The sequence below is a fragment of the Artemia franciscana genome, chromosome 8, assembly GCF_032884065.1.
Source record: "Artemia franciscana chromosome 8, ASM3288406v1, whole genome shotgun sequence".
Taxonomy (NCBI): Eukaryota; Metazoa; Arthropoda; class Branchiopoda; order Anostraca; family Artemiidae; genus Artemia; species Artemia franciscana.
This window is the reverse complement of record NC_088870.1, coordinates 13732139-13738138: the sequence shown is the minus strand read 5'-3', so window position 1 is coordinate 13738138 and position 6000 is coordinate 13732139. Positions and strand designations below refer to the sequence as shown.

The following is a 6000-nucleotide window of genomic DNA, read 5'->3' as shown; positions in this document are numbered from 1 at the left end:
AGATAATAGACAAGATTAGGTCAAAGCAGCTTGTTACTAGAAACAACAAAGAGCTAAATAGGCTCTTGCTGGGTTACCATTGCCCAAAATAGGATGTTACTGAACACTCAAGCAGTCCTTCTACCTAACAAGACTGAAAACCCTGCAAAGGCTTAAAGGAATGACCTCGGCCGTATCGCAAACTAACCAACAGCCCTTGTAAGAGTTACAAATTTATAAAATAACATTACAAACCTAACCACATAGGGAGGCCATACCTATAAAGGAAATAAACTGAATCTACTAATAGAGACCGTTCTAAGCCACTACTGTTAAAATTAAGCAAAGAGGCAAGTTATTTGTAAATCGTGTTTTTTTTTCATCATGTGGTGCATGGATAAACTATATGATTAAGTGAAAATACAAAGAACCATTTTGAAACCATCTTGAACAACCAATCTGAATTAGCTTGTAAAAAGTTGGTGTATAGATAAACAAACTTGAAGACTTTTTCGTTTTAAAAATACATCTGTCATCGGCTGATACACTGAAGCTTACAATAACAAAGCTAATGGACACCCATGATGTTCCCTTTTAAAACAATAAGAGTATCACGGTTATTGTATTGTGTTTTTTATGTATATTGTGTGATTGCATGATTAATTATTGTGCTTGTGTGCTTATTCTATGAATTTTAATTTTGTTTTATTTGGGCTTGTCTAATTGGTGCCTGTGCTATGTCTTTTTGTTTGTTATATGTATTATGAAAGTATGTGGTTAATTACAATGCTTGTGTGATTATTCTGTGAATTTTAATTTTGTTTTAATTTCTTTTTTTCTCTTTTCTCTAATATTCTGTTCTTTATTGTATTGACAACGGGTAATAAATAAATTCAATTCAGTATTTGTAATAAGATCTATCATGTTTGATTTTAATTTCCATAGGTATCCCAATAATTAAGCGCTGCGTCTTGTTGTTGAAGAGTTTTTTTCGCAAACTAGCAAAATTTTATGCAAGCACGAATAATTTTTGGAAGGGAATCCTTCCCCCACAATTATTTCCATTTCATACTTTGCATAAATATAGCTTCTAAAGATTGGTTACCTTATTTTAATGCCATTAAAGAGAGGCAAACGATAAACATGGCAAATAAAAACCAACTACAAGAAAATCAACGGATATAAACGCATCTAAAAAGCAGTTCGTGACCAAGGTAACCCGAAAATTCACTCCTGTTGCTGGTGGTTTAATAAAACAAATAGATTCAGACCTGGAATCTTGCTTTTGGCAATGATTTGTTTCTATCAGTATAGAAGCGCTGTATACAAAAAATAGAAACTGAAAAATATCATTGGATATTAAAGTCAATTTTAGTGTTATCTTCATTTAGATCTTTGATAGTTATTGTTTTGCCCCTCCCACTGTATAATCTTTATTAATTTAAGGTTAAGGGGAAATCATCCGTTGTTCACCGAGTAACTCCCCCCAGGTTTTTTCCTCGACCCCTTTTTGAATTGTATTGACCCTGGCTGAGCTTGCAAAGTCACACTACTGCTTCCAGTTTCAAATAGCCTTCATAATGTCATTATTTCTCCTTTTTAATTACCTTGATTTTGGCTAGCCGAATTTAAACATCTCTTAACAGCTTCGAAAGACTCGTCGGCATAGAAGAAGCATATCTGATGATACTGAAGAAAACATTAAACATATTTGTTGCAATAGTCTACTTCTTTGAATTTGTAAGTAATGTATGCTTGAATGATTGAATTGGTAGTCCTAGATCTAGAGAAATATATAACTTGGACTATATATTTGCACATGGGTGGGAGGAAGTATAGTTGAATTGCAGTTAAAATGTAGCCTATAAACTGCATAGATTTATTGGGTAGGGTAGGACAACTGGTGCTCAGACGCTTTAATCTCTTTGTGCACTTTATGACATAGAATCTAGCAAGAATTATTATATGAGCACATTTCCTTCTTATCAGCCCAGCTCTTGGCCTATAGGCTACATATTCATCTGAATCAACTACCTTCCAGATAAAGAGAAGTGTCCTAGGTAAAATTCTAGTTAATTGACTTCTTGCTATCTCAGAAAGAGTTTAGGTTAGGAAAAGGAAACTTCCAAGAATGTGTCTGTAGGCTAAAGTAGCCTATGCCCTGGGAAGGTAGGCTATTTTAAATTACCCACCTCCACTCCTATCTCTAGAGGGCCCTGAAATTTGCCTACATGACTATTGAAATTTTGACAAAACAACATTTAGCTTAATTTTCAGTTACTATTTATGGTAAATTTATAGCAAACAGTATTACTGGCTTTTGTATAAAGTGAATATACCACTCAATGCCCTTTTTATGCTATTTACAAATATAATAATTGCTTCTACCAGAAATTCAGATTTAAGCACCTTTTGACCTCTTAAAAATTATCTAATTATAGGGTATAAAAAAGGCTTAAGACATTGGTCTCAGACTTAAAAACATTGGACACAAACTTATCATTTCATTATAAATCCATTTTTTGAATGTTATATTATCCACAAGCACTGATTTTCCACAATTAAATTGTATAAATAAATTTTATCAAAGTTGTGGCATTTTCTTCTTCCATGTTGCTGAAATTTCAATTAAAGCATACATTTTTTGTTGTTGTTTTTTACAAAACAATAAGATATTTGAAATCACAAATCTGTAATAATTTAGAAACAAATTTGGGCTATATATTTGTGCATCAGGGGGGTGGGGGTAAAGCATAGCATATATTAAATATGTAAACTAACAATTGCTGCATTTAATATAGTTAAATTTAAAGCAAACAGTATAGCTGGTGTTCATAATAGCTGGATTTCATATTTTCAACCAAAAATGCATGCTTTTATTTAAAATTCAATGTCAATGAAGAAGAAAACATCATAACATTTGAAAAATTAATTTATCCAAATTAAAATTAGAAAATCAGTGCTTGTGGATTGTATAACATTTAAAAAAAAATGGATTTATAATGAAACAGTAAGTTTAAGATCAATGTTATAAGGTATTTAAGGTTTGAGACCAATTTTCTTAGCCTTTTTATACCCCATATTTAGGTTATTTTTAAGAGGTCAAAAAGTGCTTAAATCTGAATTTCTGGTAGAAGTAATTATTATATTTGTAAAGAGCATAAAAAAAGACATCAAGTGGTGTATTCACTTTATACAAAAGCCAGTAATAGTGTTTGTTATAAATTTACCCTAGTTGCTTTTTCTATGCCTTTAGTTCTGACAATGCAATTCCTGTTAATTTGAGTAGAATTTTGAGCCATATCAATGTTAGTTTTTTTTTCAAAATTTAGGAAATGTATTTGCATATCTTTAAAACCTTATAAAATAGAATTGAGCAAAGTTTTGAAGCTGAAAACAATTTTGTTGTACTTCAATTAAGCAGAAGATCTATTTTGCAAGGTTTCACTTTTATAACACACATATTTTTAAAGGTCATCAAAGGTCAGGGCCCTCTAGAGGGAGAAGGAGTGGAGGTAGTTACTTAAAAATATCTTCCTGAGACAAACTTTAGTCTGTAGATTCATCCCTGAAAGTTTCATTTTCTTAACCTAAACCCTTTCTGAGATAGCAAGAAGTCAATTAACTAGAATTTTACAGTATCCTAGGCTAAGCCTACACAAATTATAATTTTATCCATGTTTATATGTCATTTTCAAATACCATGTTAATGCTTCTGAAAATGAAGCCCAGCCTTCTGATGTTTATAGAAATCACAATATGATATAGGCTATAAAAAATAATTAAGAGAAAAAATGGAATTCTTACTGTGTAGTAGGCCCTATACAGCATGTGTAAAGGTAGGCTATTAGGCCTAAGAGATTATTCAGATATCCAAGAAAAAAACTGCCTTAGAATTGTAATTTCATCCTGAATCCAAATATCACATTTGTTTATGTTTGAAATTTAATTTTTAATTCTTTACAGACCCTCAAAGATGATAGACTACCTTTTTCTTTTATTTTAGATATAGCTGATATACCTGTGTTCACAAACTTACCTCTACAAACAGAATTTCATCCTGAATCCAAACAGCCTATGACATTCATTTGTGCAAATTTAATTTTAAGGCCTTTGCCAACCCTCAAAATGATACAATTTTTCTTATGAATCTTGACAAATCTGATTTGCTGATAATTTGAAATAATAGCAACAAACTTGAGAATTAATAAATGCATATGAAATATATAGGTTACCACAGACTATATAACCTATTGGGTAAGATTAGAAAGGTTAGTTTAAAATTGAATTTGTAAAAGAAACAAATATCAAATTTAGATTCAAAATGAAGCTCTGATTATAGAGGTAAGTATTTTGAACAAACATGTATAAGCTATATCTAAAATAAGAGAAAAGGGCATCATCTCTGAGGGTCTGTAAAGGGCTGACAATTAAATTTGCAACATAAATGAATGGTATATTTAGATTCAGAATGAAATTCTGATTGCAGAGGTAAGTTTTGAACATAGGTATATAAGCTATATCTAAAATGAGAGAAAAGGGCATCATCTTTGAGGGTCTCAAAATGATACAATTTTTCTTATTTTAGATATAGCTTCTGTATGCTAGAATAAATCTTGACAAATCTGATTTACTGATAATTTGAAATAATGGCAACAAACTTGAGAATTAATAAATACATGGGAAATATATAGGCTAATACAGACTATATATTAGGTAAGGTTAGAAAGATTAGGTTAAAATTGAATTTGCAACAGAAACAAATATCAAATTTACATTCAAAATGAAACTCTGATCTTTGAGGGTCTGTAAAGGGCTGACAATTAAACTTGCAACAGAAATGAGTGGTATACTTAGATTCAGAATAAAATTCTGATTATAGAGGTAAGTTTGTTTCTTGGCTATCTGAATGTTCTGTTAAGATGTACCTTTACTGCAGCATTTTCCTGTTTATAAAATTTTGGTAACTATTACTAACAACCCTTGACAAAAGTAGATTGCATCTAGTTAGTAGACTACAGAAAATTTATCTCAGAAAATAGTGGTTCTACTCTAGTGATTTTCTCTCAAGAAGGAAGCACTATACAATCCTGAAAACTATTTTAAAATATGTACTTATATTATTCCCAAAAGCACACCTTTTTACTTACTCTTTCCCTCTCCTTATGATGAAATATATAGGCTACTCTAAATTCTGTATACATTCTGCAACTGTTATCAACAACTCACTACAGCAAAAAGCCAACACATACTCTGCTTCTGTCCAAATCTATTCAGAGCCTTCTTCTTTACACCTTTCCAAGTGCTTCTAGTTCTGTATAAAATCTTCTTTATAATCTCTCCATCCCATTCAATGATAATTTGATTTTTGTGTAGCCCTAGATGGTTGACTGAAAAGGACAGTCTGTCATCTTTCATTTGCAGAATGCATCCTAGCCATCTTAGTATTTTTCTCATTATTTGAAAACAATTTCTAGATTCAAAAACTTCCCATATCATTCCAGTATTTAAGGATGGTAGAAAGGACCTTGTTGAAAATTATTCATCTATTAGTATAATATCAGTGGTAATTAAGATTCTTGAAAGGATATTCAATTCTGCAGTTATTAGATATCTTGAAACAAATAATCTCTTGCAAAGCTCACAGAATGGCGTTTGTTCTGGAATATCTGTTGATACAAATTTCCTTAAATCATATGATCACATCATTAAGTTACTTGAAACTGGGGTGTCTGCTGACATTATTCTGTTTGACTTTTCTAAGGCTTTTGACAATGTTTGTCATAAGTAACTTGCAATTAAGTTACATGCAGTCAAGCTTGAAGAGAAATCCCTGCTGTGAATCCTTGATTTTCTTTACCTGCAATGTCAATGTCTTCTGTTATTTGATGCTTCTGGTAACCATAATCTTTCTTCTAAGTAAGTTTATAGTGGAGTTCCTCAGGGAAGTATTTTGGGTCCTACACCATTTAGTATCTCTATCAATGATGCTCCTTCTACTATGAGCAGTAAATTAATGCT

At 31.4% G+C, this 6000-nt stretch overlaps 1 protein-coding gene across 1 annotated transcript in view; it reads left to right on the top strand.

The window, feature by feature from the left end:
* Positions 1–1584: 1584 nt before the first annotated feature.
* Positions 1585–6000, top strand: part of LOC136030016 (corepressor interacting with RBPJ 1-like) — a 41338-nt gene continuing 36922 nt past the window's right edge. The window contains exon 1 of the mRNA XM_065708631.1: positions 1585–1719. The gene's annotated coding sequence lies outside the window, so the exon portion shown is untranslated. The remainder of the gene's footprint in view (positions 1720–6000) is intronic.